The following is a 24,344-nucleotide window of genomic DNA, read 5'->3' on the forward strand; positions in this document are numbered from 1 at the left end:
TTGATTTCAAGTTTCACCATCTGTCATGGCAGGATTATAAACCGGGTCCCCAGAGTGTTTCCTGGGTCTCCAGATGAACAGTCAAGTGATAACATCACTAGACCATTGCCTCCCGCACCCCACTCCACCCCGCCCCACCCGTCCCCCCTCCAGCCCCCCTCCCTCCAGTCTATAGCAAGTAAACTCACTTGTGAAGGTTGTTTAAGGAACGGAGAGCTCTCCTAGTTCAGGCGGACAGTAGGAAGTGGTTACCATGCTGGGGGGAAAGACAGAAGAACCATTTACATGATGCAAAACAGGACAATAATGGAATGTTCTCTGTTTGCCTGAGTGAGTGCAGCTCCAGCAACTTGAGAAGCTTGACATCATTCAGAGCAAAGCAGCCCACTTGATTGCCATGCTATCTTCAACATTGACTTCCACCACCACCGATGCAGCAGCTGGGTACTATCTCTAAGATGCAATGCAGCACCTCACTAAGGCTCCTTTGACAGCACCTTTCAAACCTATGACCTCTACTTCCAAGGAAGGCCAGGGCTACCGATTTATGGTAACACCCCAGTCTGTAAATTCATACGCCATCCTGATTTGGAACTATATCCTTTGTTTTACAGTTGCTGAGTTAATATTAGGTCTTGGAAGGCTATAGTTCACCGGACAGGCTGAAGTTCAGAACAAAACTGCTTTTTTTATCAATGGGGACATAGAAATCTCTGGGGCCAGACCCATTGAATCCAATTTTCAATTAGAGACCTGTCAATGACAACAGGTACCACAGGTAGATAGCACAGTTCCTGCCATTGTTTCTGATCCATATTGTGGCAGGAAAGTTCGACATTGGCATCAACTCTGCCCGGAGACCCGCACTCAATGCCAATCACACCATCAGAGCGGCCATTTGAAGGTAATTCATTTGAGGAAGAATAAGGACATTTCCATCAGCAGGTTAAAAATATTTACAACTGATCCCTCCAACTTACAACTCTCCAGAAGTAGATGTTACCGAGGAATGTGTTGGGCTCTCCTTGTGGAAATGTTGTAGACTGAGACAATGATTCCTCACACTGTATACACTCATGCAAACGTCAAATTTTTTTAGACCAGTTTTTAAGGTTAAATTTGGGAGTTGACAATTACATGGATACTATTTTTGAGGGATTGAAATTCATTCTTTAGTCCAAAATACCGTATCATTAGCAGAAATCCAATTGATCACTAAATGAATAAAGAAACAAAACATGTCTTATGGTAATATGACTATATTCCATGAGTGCTACAGGGGAACTGAGCTCAGCTGAGTTGGACACAAAGGGAGGTTGTCACCTGACTCTGACCTGATGTGTCATAAACTTTTGCACCATACTGCTGAGAACTGTACATCAAAACACATAACAGCACGAAAAAGAAGTTAATTCCTCATTGTAACATTTATATACAGAATTATACCTTGACTCACAAATGTTGATTTGTCATGTGTGAAGAACTAGAGGTGACTTCTACATGAGATATATGGAAAATTCCAGAATTTTCTGGCCAAATATAGGGGGTCGAGTTTTCCACAAGATCAACTTTTACTTGAGTATACATGGAATGCTGTTATGATTGTTGAGAGCAAGAAAACTTATTTTAAATTGGACATAGGGACAGGCGTACCCATTTTTTCAGAGGTACAACATCTGGAGCCTTATGTTGTGTATCTATCATCTCTTAAACTTCATGCTGCAGGAGCTATTGCAGTAAGAGCAGACAGACAGATTCAGGCTATACTTCAGTGTTATGGGTGAGAAATCACTGATATTCTGCACTTCAGTCTTAATCAGCATTGTCCTTTGTTAAACGGAGAAGTTTATGCAGCTTTGAATCCTCTTTATTCACCAGCTGTGGTCTAAACTGGAATGGATTGATTACAGTGTGAGTTGGTCTTCTTTGAAGAAACAACACCACAAGAGCCACTGGTGAAAACTTTCACTTCTTTCAGGGATAACTGGAAGAAGCTGGAAAGGGAAAGCTTGAGAATGAAAGTGGCCAGTAGCAGGATGATGTTGCTCTTGTACTCTGTCATGAACAGTGGAGGAGAACCTCCTTCTTGTTGAAGAATGTGATAAAGAGTTGAATTTCTTTGCTTATTTCTTTGCTGCCAGAAATGACAAACACAACAGCTGTGGACAGACACACAGACAGACGGTGGAAATCTAACCATGGAGAATAAGACTTTTATGTCCAAATAGAATCTAACCATTGATGAAAGTTCAGTGATTATTAGCCTGTACAAATGCAAGGAGGAGTCTGAAACTGAATCTCATCAATGAGTCCAGGAAACTCTCATACACACGTTAAGTAACAAAGCAGTGATCGAAATTGCAGAAGAACTAACTCGAGAAGTCCTGATACTGACATTGCCCTTACCAATGAGGCTTTTGTAGAGAAAATGTCTGATGCCCTTTTTGAAATTTCAAGTAAGTTTGCAGACCACAAGGCCCAGTGCTGAAGATGATTCCATTATTGATAATGGTATAACTCTACTTTCTGCTGGAGACCCTGTGGTTAGTGAGTTTTGAGAAGATTAGTAGCTCAGGTTGTCATTCTGGATGTAGGTTTGTTCGCTGAACTGGAAGTTTCAATTTCAGACATTTTGTCACCCTACTAGGTAACATCTTCAGTGAGTCTCCGGATGAAGCGCTGCTTTCTATTTATATGTTTGGGTTTCTTTGGGTTGGTGATGTCATTTTCTGTGGTGATGCCATTTTCTATGGTGATGTCATTTCCTGTTCTTTTTTTTCTCAGGGGGTGGAAATGGGGTCCAAGTCAATGTGTTTGTTGATAGAGTTCCGGTTGGAACGCCATGCTTCTAGGAATTCTTGTGCATGTCCCTGTTTGACTTGTCTGAGGATGGATGGGTTGTCCCAGTCCAAGTGGTGTCCTCATCCGTATGTAAGGATACAAGTGAGAGAGGGTCACGTCGTTTTGTGGTTAGTTGGTGTTCATGTATCCTGGTGGCTAGTTTTCTGCCTGTTTGTCTAATGTAGTGTTTGTTACAGTTCTTGCACGGTATTTTGTAAACGGCATTAGTTTTGCTTGTTGTCTGTCTAGACTCTTTCAAGTTCTTTAGCTGCTGTTTTAGTGAGTGTAATGGTGACTGTTTTCCTGAAGACAGTGTGGTGTGATACACAATGAGAAATCCCCACCCTAACAGTAAGTAAGCAAAGTCCTCAACTCCAGGATCCAGCCTGCCCTTTTACCTGCTCTCGTTCCTGATGAAGAGCTTATGCCCAAAATGTTGACTCTCCTGCTCCTCGGATGCTGCCTGACCTGCCCCTCGATGCTCCCTGACCTGCTCCTCGGATGCTCCTGACCTGCTGTGCTTTTCCAGCACCACACTTTTTAATTCTGACTCTCCAGCATCTGCAGCCCTCACTTTCTCCTGCTCCTTTACCTGCCAGCTTAGTTGTTGGATCAGCACTTCACTGCCGCTCTTTAATTATTCATTTATGGGATGTGGGTGTTGCTGGTCAGACAAGCATTTATTGCTTATTCCGAATTGCGCAGAGGACAGTGAAGAGTAAACCACATTGCTATGTGTCCGGAGTCACATCTGGAGTCAGACCAGATGATAAGGATGGCAAATTTCCTTCTCTTAAGGACATTAGTGAACCAGATAGATTTTTACAACAACGGCTAAATGAACTTTTCCAGTTCCAGATTTCCATTGAATTCAAATTTCACCAACTGCAATAGGATTCGAACTGAATCCCCAACGTATATGTCTGGAGGATACTGGGATACTGGTTTAGTGACATGATCACCCCTCCTCTTTGATTGTGGGAACAACAACAATGAATGATACAACAATGAAGCTCATCATAGGAGCTGAAAACCTGTCCTTTTCTGAAGCTGGTGGTATTGAACACCTCTGGTGTAGTTTGAAAACAAAGGTAAGAATTTCAGTTTGAATTGCCATCCCCTTCAACAAGCTCTTCTCGTTTACATCCTGGAAGAATGTTTCCTCCGTTGGTGTATGCACTCAGGTCACTCTCAGTGTTGTCGGCCGGGTAGCAGCTCTCCCTCTGCCAGTGTGTCTGACCCTACAGAGATAATCGAGGAGCACAAACATTCCACAATTCCCAAGGGAACACTGTTAGAGAGTGACACCTTCAGTGAAAGAGACCAGGAACGTGTGGGCAAGGTGGGCACTGCCACTAATTCATGAGAGAATAGCATGTGGGCAGAATGAGCATGAGGAAGATGTAGTGGAATGGTTTAACTGTACCAATATTCTGACAGTAGCTACTGAGCATGATGCAAAAGGAACCAAGTCATCATGGTGTCAGATCAAGTGGGACTAAGAGTTGATGAAGTGAAGTGCTGTTTCTAGATTTTGACTCTGAGCCTCTTGCTTTCTCTGAGATATAGTTTATAGGCAACAGAGTTTGCATTAATCATGTGTTCAACATGTGTATGTCACAAGCTCCTGGAATTTCCAAATTAGAGTTTGACAATATTGGTTTCCCTCCCTGTTAGTTCATAAACTCTGTGCCCCAGACCCCTCCTCCAGAATGGTTGGAGCCCAGAAGCCCAGGAGCTCCTTTGAGTGTGTGTTTGGTGAGTGTCTTGTAACCATTCTATTGATTCTCTCATTAGAAGTCAACCTATCCCTTCTGAAGCTTATCACATCACCACCTCCTTATGCTGACACTTTAATGGTTATTATGTTTACATGGTCATTCTGTCTGCTTCATTCTGCATTTACACTCCATTCACTCCTGTAGACTCCACGCTGAGTGTCTTCAGCAATTTCTGATTTGTGCTTCAGGTTTTGGGTATTGAAGTATTTTGTTTTATCTGCTCATTTGTATTCATTTTCTCAATCACAAAACGTGCACACAGCAGTTGCTGTATATGTTAAGGATGCTGAAAACTTCTATAATTCTGTGAACTAAATTGCAATCTTGTCAGGAATACCACGTTTCCCAAGAACAAACAAAAAGAACAACTTTAAAATGCCTTTGGTGTGGAGATACCAGAGTTGGACTGGGATGGACAAGGTCAAATGTCAAATGACACCAGATTATAGTCAGGGCTATAACCTGGTGTCGTCTGATTTTTGACCTTAAAATAACTTGACAGCCTGTTTTGTGATCTGGATATGTTCCTGTTTGTGAAGGAAAATTGTCGGAATAAAGGATTAGATCGCTGATGTGATAACGCTCAACTCAATCTCCTGTCATTCCCCCGTGATTCTCCTTCCTGGTTAATATATCTGTCTGTCTCAGCTTTGAAAATGCTTAATGACCCAGCCTTGACAGCTCCCTGTCGTAAAGGATTCCACAGATTCACTCCCCTCTGAGAGAAGAAATTCCTGCTCATCTTTGTCTTAAATGGGTGACCCTGTATTCTGAGATGATTCCCCCTGGTCCTAGACTCTACAATATGGGGAACTAACCTTTCCTTATCTACTCTTAAGCCCCTTAAGAATCTTGTATGTTTCAATAATGCCATCTCTTATTTTTCTGAACTCCAGTGAGTCCAGGTCTAACGTACAGAACCTTTCCTCATATGACACTCCCCTCATAACTGGGATCAGCCTGGTGAACTTCTCTGGACAGCCTCCAATGCCAGTATATCACTCCTTGGATAAAGGACCCAATGCTGTTCACAATAGCCTAGCTGTGGCCTGGCGAGTGCCTTCCAGTTCCATCACATTACTGATGAGAGACAGTACACTGCTGGGACAGTAATTGGCTGGGTGGGATTTGTCCTGTTTTTTTGGGCAACTTTCCAGTTGCCAACATGCCAACGTTGAAACAGCTTGGCCATGATCCCAGCCACTTTCGGAGCACACATCTTCAGTCCTATTGCCAGAATGTTGTTAGCGACCGTACCATTTGCAGTGTCCACGTGGAGAGACTCGAATTGGCTGAAATCAGGCATCTGTCGTGCCAGGGACCACGGGGATCATTAACTTACCACTTTTAGCTGAAACAGATTACAGAGTGGCCCAGGCTTGTCTTCTGCTCCTGATGTGCTGGAGGTCCCCACATTCAAAAATAGGAGCAAAAACAGAAAATACTGGAGAAACCCAAAGTGAGAGAACAAAAGAGAAGTCCAGCACAGGAACAGGCCCTTCGGCCCTCCATGTCGGTGCCAATTATCGTGCCCTAATTCAACTGAAAATCAAATCTTCTGCCCATATTCAGTCCATACCCTTCTATTCCTTCCTGAATCATGTAACCATCCAGATGCCTCTTAAATGTCACCAATGTGCCCGCTTCCACCACCTCTCTGCCAGTGCATTCCAGGCTCCTACCGCTCTCTGCATGAAAAGCATCCCTCACACATCTCCCTTAAACTTTCCCCCTCTCCCCTTGAACCTGCGTCCCTTTGTAATTGAAGCTTCTGGGAAAAAGCCTCTGACTATCCATCCTATCTAGGCCTCTCATAATTGTACAGACCTCTACCAGGTTTCCTCTGAGCTGCCATCTTCCCAGTGAAAACAATCCTAGTCTCCTAATATCATCGAGACCAGGCAACATCCTGGTGAACGTTCTCTGCACTCTCCAAAGCTTCCACGTCCTTCTGGTAATGTGGCGATCAAAACTGTGCACAGGACTCAAAATGCGGCCTAACAAGTTTTATATAGAACATAGAACAACACAGCACAGAACAGGCCCTTTGGCCCTCAATGTTGCGCCGACCTGTGAACTATTCTCAGCTCGTCCCCCTACACTATCCCATCATCATCCATGTGCTTATCCAAGGATTGTTTAAATCTCCCTAATGTGGCTGAGTTAACTATATTGGCAGGTAGTGTATTCCACGCCCTTACCACTGTCTGAGTAAAGAGAGCTGCATCTCTTGTACTCCATGCCCTGGCCAATGAAGGTCAGCATGCCATATGCCTCTTTAATCACCTTGACCAACTGTATTGCCACTTTGAGGGGGCTGTGGGCCTGCTTGCTCCGATCTGTGTGTGTGAATGTTCCTAAGAGTTCTGCATTTCACACCAGGTATAATTCACACCAAAAATTGATTTCTCCAAAATGCATCACTTCACATTTGTCTGGATTAAACTCCACCTGCCATTTCTGTGCCCAAGTTACCATTCTATCTTTTTCCTGTTGTAATCTTTCACAATCATCGGCACTATCAGAAACTCCACCAATCTTCATGTCACCTGCAAACGTACTCATCTGGCCACCCACATTTTTCTCCAAGTCATTTATACCTTCTACAAACAACAGCAGACCCAAGACTGATCCCTGTAGAACACCACTAGTTACTACTCTCCATTCTGTAAAACACCCTCCCACTGCTACCTTCTGACTCTACGAGCAAGCCGGTTTTGTATCTATCTAGGCAGCCCACCCCAAATCCCAACAGCATGTGTGGAGAGAGAAACAGAGTTAACATTTTCAGTGCACTAAGACACTTCTTTGGAGCTGAGAAGGGGATATTTGTTGAGCTTCAGCCTCCTGCCAATTGTTTAGTTGTCTGCTCCATTGACACCTGGATGTGACAGGACTGTGGTACTCAGATCTGATCCATTGGTTATGGGATTTGTTTCACACGCAAGTAACTTTCTGTTAAGCCTTATGCCTAGTATTGCACCTGATATGTCTTGCAAACTTTATTGAACCAGGGCTGATCCCTCAGCTAGATGGTGTTAGTAGAGGAATCAAACATTTTTGGGGATGGTTGTGAATGTGGGATTCAGAATGCAGACAGCTCAGCCTTGGTCTTATTAAATGGCAGAATGGGCAGGAGAGCAGGTGGTTTATTCCTGCTCTAATTCCAATGATTGTGTTTGTAAGGAGGGGTTCCAGGAGTTTAATTGTCCCCCAGCCTGTTGCTGGACTGGTCTGTGGGCCTTCCTAATTTCGACTTTTTACCAGCTCCCAGATTGTAAGGGTTTTTCAGGATTGAAATGATTACAGGATGCGTTGTTATTTCCAGTGCCTCATTCAATGCTCTATCACGTGTTTGATTGTTCAATCCTTTCCGGTATCTTTGAGAGCAATTACGTGTCAGCCATATTGCCGTGGGTCTGCACTCACATGTAGGCCAGACTGGGTAAGAATGGCAGATTTCCTTCCCTAAAGGGCACGGATTGGTTTCTGTGGCAATTGACAGTGTCATAGTCTCCATTGCTGGGACTGAACTGTTGAATGCCTCTTGGAATAAACCTAGTCCCTAAATGATTTATCTGGGTCTCTGGAATACTCAGACTGTGAGATTATAACCAGTCATGTTGAATATTATCTGATTTAGAGCTGTTTCTGAAAAGTCACCATTTTGGCTCACCTTACTTAATGCAGAGTTCAAGAGCAGGTATCAAGCTGCTAGGTGCTACATCAATGAATGTGACTGTTTCAGGTAATATCCTTCAGCATTCATTCCCAGGTTACGTTTGACTGGGAGGTGCCCAAAGTGGGAAGCGTCAGCTCTAGCCAAGAGCGGTCACGTACACTCACCTTTTCTTTAAACAACATCTTGACAATGGGAACCTTTTTAAAAACTGTCTTGGCAGAATGAGAACTCATAAATACCATCTGCAATAACATTAAAGGCTTTCCAGAGTGTGGTGGTTGTCATGGTGAGACAAATACATGATATCGTGGAATCAAAACACTCACAAAGTCAATAGTTTCAAAATGTTACCATGCATCAAGAGTTCAGAGAATGAATGCTGTTACCTTTCACACATAAAACCACCTTTCCTGATAGCTCAGGACCTCAGGCAATTAAAGCTGTTCTGGTTCCAGCTTTAGCTACCCCATAATCTCCAGCAATTCAAAAACAATTAATTTGTCACATTTTTTTCTTTGTTTTCATTGTTTCATAGAATCATGGATTTGTTACAGCCCCTTTGGCCCATCACAAACGTGTTAGCTCTTAGCCAAGGCTATTGAGCTAGGCCCCAGTCCTGCCTTTCCCTGTGGCTCTGCAGATTTCTGTTCTTTGTGCCCAACCAATTCTGTTCTGAATGTCCTGATTGAATCTTCCTCTCTCACACTCTCAAGCCACAGACAGACTCCACATCATAACCGCTCGCTGTGTAGAAAGGGTTTGCCTTGGATTGCCATTTTTTTCATAACTCCTTAAACCAGTGTTCTCTGATTCTGCCAAAGAAAGGCTGCTTCTTTCTATCTGCTCTCTGAACCTCTCTGAGTCTTCAATGAAATTTCCTCTCTGTTTACTCCTCTCTCAGGGGAACAGCCCCAGCTTCTCCAATCTACCCAGGTAACCAAAGAGTCATGCACCCCATGTACAGGCAGGTTATGGCCTAGTGGTGTTATCACTGGACTCTCAATCCAGAGAATATCCTGGGGCTGAGGTTAAAACCATGCCACAGCAGACGGTGAAGTTGAATTTTATTTTAAAATCTGGAATTAAGAATTTAATGATGGCTATGAAGCTGTTGCCAATTATTGGGAAAAAACACATTTGGTTTGTCATGTCCTTTAGGGAAGGACACTGCCATCCTTACCTGGTCTGGCCTACATGTGACTCCAGATCCACAGCAATGTGGCTGATTCTCAATTGCCCTCTGGGTAATTAGGGGTGGGCAATAAATGCTGGCATGGCCAGGGATGCAGGCATTCTGTTACTGAATTTTTTAAAAAGCTGAAATTGGTACAGTAGAGTACAGCACACTCCATGTGTTACAGAACAGTATACTCCATGAGGTACAGTACAGTATACTCCATGAGGTAGAGTACAGTATACTCCATGTGGTACAGTACAGTATACCCCATGAGGTACAGTACAGAATACTCCATGTGGTACAGTACAGTACAGTATACTCCATGTCGTACAGTACAGTATACTCCATGTGGTACAGTACAGTATACTCCATGAGGTAGAGTACAGTATACTCCATGTTGTACAGTACAGTACAGTATACTCCATGTGGTACAGTAGAGCACAGCATACTCCATGTGTAACAGAACAGTATACTCCATGTGGTACAGTACAGTATACTCCATGTGGTACTGTACAGTACAGTATACCCCATGTGGTACAGTACTGTATACCCCATGTGGTAAGTACAATATACTCCATGCAGTACAGTACAGTACAGTACAGTATACCCCATGTGGTACAGTACAGTATACACCATGAGGTGCAGTACAGTATACCCCATGAGGTATAATACAGTATACTCCATGAGGTACAGTACAGTATACCCCATGTGGTACAGTACAGTTTACACCATGAGGTGCAGTACAGTATACCCCATGAGGTATAATACAGTATACTCCATGCGGTACAGTACAGTACAGTATACCCCATGTGGTACAGTCCAGTATACTCCACGTGGTAGGGTACAGTATGGTATACTTCATGTGGTACAGTACATTACAGTATACGCCATGCGGTACAGTACAGTATACACCATGACGTACAGTACAATACACTATACTCCATGTGGTACAGTACAGTATACCCCATGTGGTACTGTACAGTACAGTGTACTCCATGTGGTACATTACAATATTCTCCATGCGTATAGTACAGTACAGTATACTCCATTTAGTACACTACAATATACTCCATGTGGTGGAGTACACTATACTCCATGTGGTAGAATACAGTTTACTCCATGAGGTACAGTACAGTACAGTACAGTACAGTATACTCCAGTGGTACACTACAGTATACCCTATGTGGTACAGTACAGTACAGTACTCTCCATGTGCTATAGTATAATCCATGCGATGGAGTACACTATACTCCATGTGGTAGAGTACAGTTTACTCCATGAGGTACAGTACAGTACAGTATCCTCCATGTGGTAGGGTACAGTATGGTATACTTCATGTGTTGCAGTACATTACAGTATATGCCATGCGGTACAGTACAGTATACTCCATGAGGTACAGTGCAGTACAGTTACACTCCATGAGGTACAGTACCATATACTCCATGCAGTACAGTACAGTATACCTCATGTGGTACAGTACAGTATACTCCATGCAGGACAGTATACTCCATATGGTACAGTACAGTATACCTCATGTGGTACAGTACAGTACAGTATACTCCATGTGTTACAGTACAGTATACTCCATGCAGTACAGTACAGTATACTCCATGTGGTATAGTACAATACGGTATATTCCATGCAGTACAGGACAGTATGCTACACATGGTACAAAACAGTATACTTCATGTGGAACAGTACAATACAGTATACTCAATGTGGTACAGTACAGTATACCCCATGTGGTACAATACAGTACAGTATACTCCATGTGGTACAGGACAGTATGCCCCATGTGGTACAGTACAGTACAGTATACACCATGTGGTACGGTACTGTACAGTATACCCCATGTGGTACAGTACAGTATACTCAATGCGGTACAGTACAGTATACTCCATGTGGTATAGTACAGCATGCTCCATGTGGTACGGTACTGTACAGTATACCCCATGTGGTACAGTACAGTACAGTATACTCAATGCGGTACAGTGCAGTATACTCCATGTGGTACAGTACAGTACAGTATACTCCATGTCGTACAGTACAGTGTACTCCATGATGTACAGTACAGTATACTCCACGTGGTACAGTACAGTACAGTATACTCCATGTGGAACAGTACAATACAGTATACCCAATGAGGTACAGTACAGTATACCCCCATGAGGTACAGTACAGTATACTCCACGTGGTACAGTACAGTACAGTATACTCAATGTGGAACAGTACAATACAGTATACTCAATGAGGTACAGTACAGTATATTCCACGTGGTGCAGTACAGTATATGACATGTGCTACAGTACAGTATACTCCATGTGGTACAGTACTGTATACTCAATGCGGTACAGTACATTATACCCCATGTGGTACAGTACAGTATATTCCATGCGGTACAGTACAGTACAGTATACCCCATGTGGTACATTACAGTATACTCCATGCGGTACAGTACAGTATACTCCATGTGGTGCAGTACAGTATGCTCCATGTGGTACAGTACAGCATACTCCATGTGTTACAGTACTGTACAGTATACCCCATGTGGTACAGTACAGTATACTCCATGCGGTACAGTACAGTATACTCCATGTGGTGCAGTACAGTATACCCCATGTGGTACAGTACAGCATACTCCATGTGTTACAGTACTGTACAGTATACCCCATGTGGTACAGTACAGTATACTCCATGCGGTACAGTACAGTACAGTATACCCCATGTGGTACATTACAGTATACTCCATGCGGTACAGTACAGTATACTCCATGTGGTGCAGTACAGTAAAGTATACTCCACGTGGTATGGCACAGGACAGTATACTTCATGTGGTGCAGTACAGTATGCTCCATGTGGTACAGTACAGCATACTCTATGTGGTACAGTACTGTACAGTATACCCCATGTGGTACAGTACAGTATACTCCATGCAGTACAGTACAGTATACCCCATGTGGTACAGTACAGTAAAGTATACTCCATGTGGTACGGCACAGGACAGTATACATCATGTGGTACAGTACAGTACAATGTACTCCATGAGGTACAGTACAGTACAGTATACTCCACGTGGTACAGTACAGTATACGCCATGAAGTACAGTACTGTACACTCCATGAGGTTCAGTAAAGTATACTCCATGTGGTACAGTACAGCATACTCCACGTGGTAAGGTACATTCCAGTATACTCCATGTGGCACAGTACAGTATACGCCACATAGTATGGTACAATACAGTACAGTATACTCCATGGGTTACCGTATGGTATACTCCAAGAGGTTGAATAAAGTGTACTCCATGTGGTAGGGTACAGTACAGTATACTCCATGCGGTACAGTACAGTAAAGTAAACTTCATGTGGTATGGTACAGTAGGGTATACTCCATGTGGTATGGTACAGTATACCCCATGTGATACAGTACAGCATACTCCATGCGGTACAGTACAGTACAGTATACTCAATGCGGTACAGTACAGTATACCCCATGTGGTACAGTGCAGTACACTCCATGTGGTACGGTACGATACAGTATACTCAATGCGGTACAGTACAATACACTATACTCCATGCGGTACAGTACAATATACTCCATGTGGTACAGTACAGTATACCCCTTGTAGTACATACAGTATACTCCATGCGGTAGAGTACAGTACAGTATACTCAATGCGGTACAGTACAGTATACCCCATGTGGTACAGTACAGTATACTCCATGCGGTACAGTACAGTATACCCCTTGTAGTACATACAGTATACTCCATGCGGTAGAGTACAGTACAGTATACTCAATGCGGTACACTACAGTACAGTATACCCCATGTGGTACAGTACAGTATACTCAATGCAGTACAGTACAATATACTCCATGTGGTACAGTACAACATACTCCATGTGGTACAGTACAGTATACCCCATGTGGTACAGTACAGTATAGTATACTCAATGCGGTACAGTACAGTATACCCCATGTGGTACAGTACAGTACAGTATACCCCATGTGGTACAGTACAGTATACTCCACATGGTACAGTACAGTGCAGTATACTCCATGTGGAACAGTACAATACAGTATACCCAATGAGGTACAGTACAGTATACCCCATGTGGTACAGTACAGTATACTCCACGTGGTACAGTACAGTACAGTATACTCCATGTGGTACAGTACAGTATACTCCACATGGTACAGTACAGTGCAGTATACTCCATGTGGAACAGTACAATACAGTATACCCAATGAGGTACAGTACAGTATACTCCATGTGGTACAGTACAATACAGTATACTCAATGAGGTACAGTACAGTATATTCCATGTGGTGCAGTACAGTATATGCCATGTGCTACAGTACAGTATACTCCATGTGGTACAGTACAGTATATTCTATGTGGTACAGTACAGTATACTCCCTGTGGTACAGTACAGTATACTCCATTTCTTGTTTAACCAATTGTCTGATGAAATGCCCTCATCCTTCCGTTCATGCAGCTCTGTTACATTTGTGCCCTTTATTTTCTGTTGCCTCTCCTTTCTCTTCAATGACTTCTCACGCTCTGTACCACCTTTTGAATGATTAGATAAACAGTCATAAAAGTCTATTGTGTTTGGACTTATTACATTGCAGCTAAGCTGTCTTTAAGTGTGGCACTCCTCTGACTGGAATCTGCCTGTGTTGAAATCCTGAAAGTGATATCTTCCAACATAAACCCCAAGTTTCCTTCCCTGCTGATCATTGCTTCCTGTCTACAGCCACTGCGCATCTTCAGATGAATTACAGGTTGTTCTGCTATAGCACGTGTTTCGTGAATGTGAATTCACTGGAACGCGATTGACAAATTGGGGACGTTGTTGCTAAAGTGTGAACTGTTCAAAGGTGTGTTGACGGTATCGTGATTATATCGCCAACTCTCTAAGCACTGTTTCTAAACCGCGACTCTTCTATAACACAGGCTTGTACAAGAACTGAACCATTGTGTTAGAGAAGAACTACCTATAACAATTCTGCTTGCTTCATGTTAAACTTGAGTTCTGCATTTTACCCACTGAATTGTAGCAATTTCCTCCTATACCAAATGGAAGACTTACAGGAGGAAGCCATTCAGTTTCTCCAGACTGACCATAACAAGGGAATGGTCATTCAGCCTCTCCAGACTGACCTGCCTTTCCTTTAGTTCATGGCTACTCTGTGTTTTAGCTCTTTTTTTTCTGTATTAACGAATACCTCTTGGAATTTTTAATTGTTCTAGCCTCAGCAACATTACTGCAAAGGGAATTCTGGGTTCCCACCATGTTCTCTGTACCTGTGTAAGGAGAGATTGAGCAGTTAAGGCCCACACTGTCAGGCATTTCGAAGAGTGAGAGGAGATCTCATTGAGAGGTCTGAACCAGTGATTGACAGAACAGCCACAGAGAGGATGGTTCCTCATGTGAGACGATCTAGAATGAGAGGTCATCGGTTTAGAATAAGGGCTATCAGATTTAGAATAGAGATAGGGAGGAATTCCTTCTCTCAAAGGGTCATGAATCTGAGGAATTCACTCCCTCCAGAGTGTGGTGGATGCTGGGACACTGAGTAAATTTAAAGAGGAGATAGAGAGATTGTTAATGAGTAATGGCTTGCAGGGTTATGGAGAGAGGGCAGGAAAATGGAGTTGATTGGATCTGAGGTGAGGTCAGCCATGATTGTATTAAATGGCGGAGCGGCTTGAGGGGTTGAATGGCCTCCTCGTGCACCTAATTCTGTTGGTCTTGTGTTATGTGCTTCCTAAAATCACCCCAGAACGACTCTGCTCCAACTTCAAGATTTATTTCCATTGCTCCAACTCCTTGCTGGGAAAACAGTCTCTCTTTCTCTGTCTGATGAACAAATGAAAACATGAAAATGATAAAGAGACAATGTAGAACATAGTTTTGATATTAGTAGATATGATTCACTGGCACTTGCTCTATGAGTCTCATCTGTGTCTGTGTTTGATTTTTTGGAAAGCATGTTTGGAATCACATAAGAGCTGAGACGACCATCTCATGTCAGTGAGTATGTTTCAACTTAGATTGCAATTAAAGTACTGCACTGGTGAACGATTGACAGTGTATGAAGACTCCTGTTAACCTGGTAACTAGTCAGATGTGAGGAAACACAGTGCGGACCCCTTTCTGGTTTTTATTTAATGTAACACTGTCATTGACTGTGGAATGGTGTGGAAGTGCCAGTGTTGGGCTGGGGTGGACAAAGTCAGGAGTCACACAACACTGGGTTATAGTCCAACAGGCTTATTTGAAATCACAAGCACTGCTCCAAAAGCTTGTGATTTCAAATAAACCTGTTGGACTATAACCCGGTGTTGTGTGACTTCTGACTGTTTGAGGAAACAAAGGCTTTTGTAGATGGCAGTGTTCTTGTCACAGTCCAGAGAATTAAAGACCAAACCCAGGCTGGCACTTCACTGCGGTGTTGGCAGAGTGCTGCACTGCCAGTGGTACCATAGAACAGGAGATCATGTGACCCATCAAGCACCTGAAAGAGTTACCTAGCTCATCCCATTCTCCAGAAACAAAGACAGAAATTGCTGGAAAAGCTCAGCAGAAATAACAGCTCTATGGAGAGAAATCACATGAATGTTTCAGGTGCAGTGACCCTTCCCCAGAACCCATTTTCCATCCTTATCTCCTTGGCCCTCTGAATCCATCCCATTCAAATATATATCCAACTCTTTTAAATCCTCCCAGGAATTGACCTCCACCACTGTCCCAGGCAATGCATTCCAAATCCTAACAACTCCCTGAGTAAAGGGGTTTCTCCTCATCTCACTCCGAGCTCTCTTGCTGACAGTCTTGAAATTGTGATCGCTTTGTAACTGAGGTAATCTCATTATATTCACAATGCTTGTTGTGTACAACCATACTGTGCCTCCTACATACCACCACTGAATACATTTCACAAGTAACTCAATGGTTTGCCACACAACCATAAGACCATAAGACATAGGAGCAGAAGTGAGGCTATTCAGCCCATTGCGTCTGCTTTGCCATTCGATCATGGCTGATAAGTTTCTCAATCCCATTCTCCCGCTTTCTCTCCATAACCCTTGATCCCCTTGAACTCAAGAACCAATCTGTCTCCATCTAAAATATACTCAATGACCTGGCCTCCACTGCCTTCTGGCAGTTTCTGATGTTCTTAGATCATGAAAGACATTATATCAATCCAAGCTCTCTCCCTCTCTCTGTCTCTGTCTCTCTCTTTCTCTGTCTCCGTCTCTTTCTATCTCCATCTCTGTCTCCCTCTGTCTGTCTCTGTCTCCTTTCTCAGTCTCCATCTCTGTCTCTCTCTGTCTCCATCTCTGTCTCTCTCTCTATCTCTGTCTCTATCTCTCCCTCTCTCTGTGAATGTTTTGTGCAGTTTTGACCCATTGGACTGAACAAAACTCCAGTGCAGTCAGCTGCTTCTCCAGTCAGGGAGATGAGTTTTGTAAGTTTCTCTCCTACACCAGGTTGCTCCTGTATCACCAAGTTAACGCTCCAAAATCAAGGATTCTTGGGTTTTAATAACTTGCCGTCAATTTGAAATGTCATTGTAATGCAACAATAACCTCTCCTTCTTTGCTCCTACTTTCCCCAGAAACCTTCTCTTCAAATCTAACAATTAATACCTTGTTCATCACTTTGCTTCTTTTCTCAGAGATTAGTTTAAGTTGCAATCCGATATCCTCTCTCGTACAGAGGCTGTAATATTATCTTTCCAAAGCCAAATAAGCATCTGCCTCCACTTGTCACTACTACATTCTAACTATAAATCTGTACAATATTGATGCATTCAAATAATTTGGTAAAACATTCAGGATTTGGTGGCATTGTTTGGTGTCATCAAAGTCCCTCAATGTCTTTTGCTCCAACCAATGTTATACATTGGTTCTCGGCCAATCGGAGAATCCACATTCTTGTTTCTAAATTTGACCTTAGTCTTTGAAATCTCCTCCAATGCAGACTATGCTAACTGAATGACAGGAAAGATGGAAGTGTTTGTTTCTTGGGCTGATGGAACGTTTCGAAGTTGAGTTCTCCAGAGGTCAGTATTGGGTGCCCAGCTTTATTGCCTCATGCTAATGACCCAGCTTTTGGTTTGCAGGGAATAACTTCAAAATCTGAAGATGGTACAAAACTTGGAGGCAGTGTGAATGGTGAGGAGGATGGTGTAGAACTTCCAAAGGACATAGACAATGAATAGAAGTGGCAGGTGACGTTCAGTGTGGAGACACATTTTAGCCAGTGGTGAAATAACTCCCCGGAGGACAGGATGTAGTCACCAAGTCCCCCTTTACTGATGCCTTGACACTGACCCAGCTCCCTCGGTGCCTGCTCTCAGAGTAAACAGAATCTCTGACACTCCTGTTTATTTTTAAAGCTTTTATTAGCCAGTAGAACATACAGTTAACGTGAACAACCATATACAAGAGACATCAATTTACAGGGGAAAGGAGTGGCAAAACCAGACCCCCAACCCCATCGTACAACCACTTCACAGGGAAATAAGGACAAACCTGGAATCCCACCTTATATTATCAGGAAGGACACAATGAACACATGCAAACACTCTGATAAGCCGAACAATGGAATAGTGCATTTAATACAGACACCCCAGCAACCCAGCAAACCTCCTACCTTCCGGCAGTGCATCCTGCTGAAACGTCTGTTTCTATCTGTCAGTCAGGGTTCCCTGATTGGACCAGGTTAACAGCCCCAATCAGGGACCTCCTATTCTGCGAGGGCCACCGGGCTGACCTTGTTGCAATCACTACCTGTGGAACATGGCGAGATAATAAAATGTAAAAGTTATAACCAGAAAGGGGTTTCAGGAGTAGGAAAGCGTTGAAAAATGGAGAATAGAAGTTGAAGTTTGGTCCTTTGAGCTTGCTGTACTGTGAAATACCACCATCTGTCTCAACCCCTGTTCCTGCAACCTTCTCCATATCCTTTCATCCCTTTAGCTCTCAGAACTATACATAACTCCTCCTTCAAATCTTCAATGCTTTGGTCTCAATTGCTTTCTGTGACAGGGAATTCCACAGGCTTCCCACTCTCTGGGAGAAGACATATCTCCTCATCTTAGTCCGAAATGACCTACTCCATATCCTTAGAATGTGAGCCTCTGGTCCTGCACTCCCCCACCATTGGGAACACCCTTCCTGTGAGCTGGGTTTATACAGGCATAAGGCATTGGCAGTGACAGGGTAGGCACATGGAGTACAACAGCGTTGTGGTCATGATCAACTTGTGTCAGATACATTTTGGATCTCAGCTGGAGGGCTGTACCCAGGTCTAAGTCCCAACTTTAGGAAGAACAAGCTCCCATTTGAAAGAGTGCAGGAAAGGATGACGATCTTCAGTTGTGAAGATTGAAGACATTTGGACTGTCTCCACTGTTGAGAGAAGATCTGATGAAGGTAATTTATTCAAAATTGTGAGGGGCCTTGACAGATAGAAACTATTCCTACATACCAAATATTTGAGAACAAGAAGGCACGGATTTAAAGTAATCAGTAAAAGATGCAAAGGTGATTTGAGAAAAGATCTTTCACACAAAGAGTGCAGAATGTTTGGTCTGAGAGTGTGGGTGAAGTGAGAGGGGTGGGTCTGCAAGAATACTTCCTGTTTAAAGCTGGGAAGGAAGTGTTACTGGGGTGGGGAGTGTTACTGGGGCAGGGGAAATGTTGTGGTGGGGGGAGTGTGTTGTAGTGGGGGAGCGTGTTGTGGTGGTGCCAGAGGGTTGTGGTGGGAGGAGAGTGTTGTGGCGGGGTAAGTGTTTTGGTGGGGTGAGTGTTGTGGTGTGGTGAGTGTTGTGCTGGGGGGGAGAGTGTTGTAGTGGGGGGAGACTGTTGTGGAGGGGAGAGTGTTGTGATGGGAGAGTGTTGTGGTGGGGGGAGTGCTGTGGTGGGGGGAGTGTTGTGGCAGGGTGAGTGTTGTGGTGGGGGGAGACTTGTGGTCGGGTGAATGTTATGGTGGGGAGAGTGTGTTGCGGTGGGAGGGGTGTTAAAGTAGAGGGAGAGTGTTGTGGTGGGTGAGTGTTGTGGTGGGGGGAGTGTGTGGAGATTGGGGAAGAGTGTTGCGGTGGGGGGAGTGTTGTTGTGGGTGGATAGTGTTGTGGTGTGGTGAGTGTTGTGGTGGGGGGAGTGTTGTGGTGGGGGAGAGTGTTGTGGTGGGGGAGAGTGTTGTGGTGTGGTGAGTGTTGTGGTGGGGGGAGTGTTGTGATGGGAGAGTGTTGTGGTGGGGTGAATGTTGTGGTGGGGTGTGTTGTGGTGGGGGTTGTGTTGTGGTGGGGGGAGTGTTGTGGTGGGGTGTGTTGTGGTGGGGGGTGTGTTGTGGTGGGGGGAGTGTTGTGGTGGGGGGAGTGTTGTGGTGGGGTGTGTTGTGGTGGGGGGAGTGTTGTGGTGGGGAGAGTGTTGTGTTGGGGGGAGTGTTGTGGTGGGGGGAACGTTGTAGTGGGGGGAGTGTTGTGGTGGGGTGTGTTGTGGTGGGGGGTGTGTTGTGGTGGGGAGAGTGTTGTGGTGGGGGGAGTGTTGTGGTGGGGGGAGTGTTGTGGTGGGGGGAACGTTGTAGTGGGGGGAGTGTTGTGGTGGGGTGTGTTGTGGTGGGGGGTGTGTTGTGGTGGGGGGAGTGTTGTGGTGGGGGGAGTGTTGTGGTGGGGTGTGTTGTGGTGGGGGGAGTGTTGTGGTGGGGAGAGTGTTGTGGTGGGGGGAGTGTTGTGGTGGGGTGTGTTGTGGTGGGGGGAGTGTTGTGGTGGGGAGAGTGTTGTGGTGGGGGGAGTGTTGTGGTGGGGGGAACGTTGTAGTGGGGGGAGTGTTGTGGTGGGGTGTGTTGTGGTGGGGGGTGTGTTGTGGTGGGGAGAGTGTTGTGGTGGGGGGAGTGTTGTGGTGGGGGGAGTGTTGTGGTGGGGGGAACGTTGTAGTGGGGGGAGTGTTGTGGTGGGGTGTGTTGTGGTGGGGGGTGTGTTGTGGTGGGGAGAGTGTTGTGGTGGGGGGAACGTTGTGTTGGGGAGAGTGTTGTAGTGGGGAGAGTGTTGTGGTGGGGGAGTGTTGTGGTGGGGAGAGTGTTGTGGTAGGGGGAGTGTTGTCATGGTGAGGAGAGCGTGTTGTGGTGGGGAGAGAGTGTTGTGGTGGGGGAGTGTTGTAGTGGGGGGAGTGTTGTGGTGGGGGAGTGTTGTGGTGGGGGGAGTGTTGTGTTGGGGAGAGTGTTGTAGTGGGGGGAGTGTTATGGTGGGGAGAGTGTTGTGGTGGGGAGAGTGTTGTGGTGGGGGGAGTGTTGTCATGGTGAGGAGAGCGTGTTGTGGTGGGGAGAGAGTGTTGTGGTGGGGGAGTGTTGTGGTGGGGAGAGTGTTGTGGTGGGGGGAGTGTTGTGGTGGGGGGAGTGTTGTGGTGGGGAGAGAGGGTTGCGGTGAGGGGAGTGTTGTGGTGGGGAGAGTGTTGTAGTGGGGAGAGTGTTGTAGTGGGGGGAGTGTTGTGGTGGGGGTGTGTTGTGGTGGGGAGAGTGTTGTGGTGGGGGGAGTGTTGTGGTCAGGAGAGTGTTGTGGTGGGGGGAGTGTTGTGTTGGGGAGAGTGTTGTAGTGGGGGGAGAATGTTGTGGTATGGGAGTGTTGTGGTGGGGGGGAGTGTTGTGGTGGGGGTATGTTGTGGTGGGGAGAATGTTGTGGTGGGGGGTGAGTTGTGGTGGGGAGAGTGTTGTGGTGGGGAGAGTGTTGTGGTGGGGGTGTGTTGTGGTGGGGGGTGTGTTATGGTGGGGGGAGTGTTGTGGTGGGGGGAGTGTTGTGGTGGGGAAGTGAAGGACTAGTATTGAGGGGGTTGGAGAGTGTTTTCTTGCATTCCACACATGACGCTAAAGTCCTTGGTACACCTCCTAACGCCACGCAAAAGCATAAAGTCTTTCTCTTGTTTTCTAAGATTCTGATATCTCAGTTTTGACCAGGCAGAGTCTCGGTTGTCCTCTTTACTTGCCGTCAGGTTTTTGTAAGCATTGTGGGGAAATTCCACACTCAGTGAGAAACAATCAAACACTTGATGAAATAATTTGGCAACGAGTGACTCTCTGTGCCATCATTTCGATGCTAACTTGGAGCATGTTCAAGGACATTGAAGATGAAAGTCTGCAGACAGTCACAGGAAAGACACCTGCTTTCCCTCACTCTGATTATTTCTCTAAAGCTCACCACGCAACTTGTCACTCGCTTCCCTCATCGCTGAATTGTTTGAAACGTGCTTGAAGTTGCCTACCATATTTTCATTAAATAAGTCACATGATTGCTACCTGTCACAGCACAGAGCAAAGATGACAGTGCGACTATTGTCAATGCTCTGAGGGAACCCCAGGTCAGCTCTTTGTGGTTTGGTCTTTTAAACCCTTGGGTGGGGGAGCCAGAAAAGCTGTATTAGGGTCACCATGCACTATGCTAGCAGGTGAGACTAGTTCAGTTTGGGATAATGTTCAGCATGGACTAGTTGGTCTGACGGCCTGTTCCTGTGCACTCTAAGCACTCATTCTTGGGGAGGAGATGCACTGTCCACATCAATACCCACCCAGTTGGAGATACAGACACTGTGTGCAATGCACTCTACATTTACAAACTGTCAGAAACGGGCACATCTGCTGTTAAACAGGCCATTCTTGAGCACATGAAGCTGGGAGTTAGTCCTTCCAAATTAAATCTGTTTACTCTAAATCTAACCAAGCCATACTATATGGCGAAGGTAGTTCCATGCCTTCATTTGGTGGTGGTTTACCGTGAGCTTCACCATACCTTGAGTGATTGGAGAGATAGTCCTTCCAGCTGATGCAGGAATGCAGCCCAATATGTTCCAGCCATCCAGCCAACTGACCTAACAGACTGAAAACCCCCAGTGTTGGAGATCACAGTATCCATGGAGAGAGAGCCAGCTAATGTTTCGAATTAAGATGACTCTTTGTCAGCGCTGAAGTGAAGTGTGGAGGGAGCCCAGGGAGGGAGAGGACCACAGTAGAAGTAGATGGCGTGGTCTAGCCTGACCCTTGGTGGGAGGAGGGTGCAGGATTTAAGTTTGAGTGCGTGTGAGCTACCAGAGAGAAGGTGATGCCACTCACCCTGACAGAGTGGGGACTATCACTGACCTTCAGCCTACTGTGCTGCCCATTTCTCCAGACTGTGATACTGTACTGACCCAGGGGTCAGGTCAGGTGTCGGAGCATCTGCTGCTGCTCCGGGGTGAAGAGGAAGTCTCTCTGCAGCATCACTCCATTCAGCAAGAGATCCCCCAGCTCCCTGCCTCCAAACTGGGCCCTTGATCTCTCCCAGCCGCCTTCTCAGGAATGGTGAAGGGCAGCTTTGATGCTCAGCACTTGACCAGATTCTCTGGCGTTCAACCTTTGGAGAAGATGCTCCCTCAGTTGGCTGAGGGACATTAGAAACCAGATCAAACCGGTTCAGTGATCGGATAAGGGAACTCACTGAAGGGTGCAGGGTGAGACATCCACTCAGGCTCATGTTTAACACATTGAGTGAAAAGGTACACAATAATTCCTCATTCCTGATGAAGGGTTTTTGCCTGAAAGTTGATTCTCCTGCTCCTCGGATGCTGCCTGACCTGCTCCTCGGATGCTGCCTGACCTGCCCCTCGATGCTCCCTGACCTGCCCCTCGATGCTCCCTGACCTGCCCCTCGGATGCTGCCTGGCCTGCCCCTCGGATGCTCCCTGACCTGCCCCTCGATGCTCCCTGACTTGCCCCTCGGATGCTGCCTGACCTGCCCCTCGGATGCTCCCTGACTTGCTCCTCGATGCTCCCTGACCTGCCCCTCGGATGCTGCCTGACATGCTGTGCTTTTCCAGCACCACACTCTAGACTCTGATCTCCAGCATTTGCAGTCCTCACTTTCTCCTTACAATAATTCCAAAGCAAGGAAGAAATTGCCGAAAGTCTTTTTAGTATTTTGAGATTTTTCTTCATTGCACAGGAGCATGTACATATGACAAAATATGATTGGCAATGAAAGCAGGTGTGGGTAACATTTGTCAAGAGATGCCAAGATTTGCAAGTTATGCAAATCAAGTTTTAAGTTGCAGCTGACCCACACATTCTCTTTATTACCTTGAGACACATGGTAACAGATTGGATAACATATGCAAAGGAAAGAAGATTAAAACTTATTGTTGTGACAATATGTGCTGCTGGAGCAATTCAAGCATGCAGTTGAATTAAAAGCTCACCTTACCTGGCTGCATGGACTGAACTCTTCACAAGCTGTTGAAAACATCTGAGTGTCATTGCAGGAACATGACAGTCTGTCCTGGTGTTGGTTCCAATGAGCTTCGACAGTGCAAACTCACAGACCTCCAGATTTACAGAGATTTTGTGCCATGTGCTGATTTTTAACATTTCAAATGCCCACCGCTCAGGATGAAAGCAAAATGCACAATATTCTCAATCTCAAAATGCTCTCCAGCTCCCATCCTGGGAGAATGCAATCTCTCTTCCGATGTGGGAAGTGAAGCCACCAATTTGGACGTGAATCGCAAACTGTGATAATGATCTGGTCATTTCTTTTCATGATGCTGGTCGAGAGGGAGAAATATTGTCCAGGACTCCAGGAAAAACACTGACATTGTTGGAGTCAGTTCTAAAGAAGATTCATATCAGACTTGTAATGTTAACTCTGTTTCTCTCTCCACTGAGTTTCTTCAGCACTTTATATTTTTACAGCAAACTTCCAGCATCTGCAGTATTTTGCTTTTGTTTGATACAGGTGTAAGATGTTTTATGTCCACCTGAGAAGATACGCATTGCCTTGGCTCTCAGAGCAACACAGACAGACCCTCAGTACAGTGTGCACCAGCCCAC

At 45.2% G+C, this 24,344-nt stretch overlaps 1 pseudogene; it reads left to right on the plus strand.

Moving 5' to 3' along the window:
* The first annotated feature begins 4,553 nt into the window (after positions 1-4,553).
* Positions 4,554-24,344, plus strand: part of LOC132824324 (dynein heavy chain-like) — a 33,049-nt pseudogene continuing 13,258 nt past the window's right edge.

This window comes from Hemiscyllium ocellatum, chromosome 18 (genome assembly GCF_020745735.1).
Source record: "Hemiscyllium ocellatum isolate sHemOce1 chromosome 18, sHemOce1.pat.X.cur, whole genome shotgun sequence".
Lineage (NCBI taxonomy): Eukaryota > Metazoa > Chordata > Chondrichthyes > Orectolobiformes > Hemiscylliidae > Hemiscyllium > Hemiscyllium ocellatum.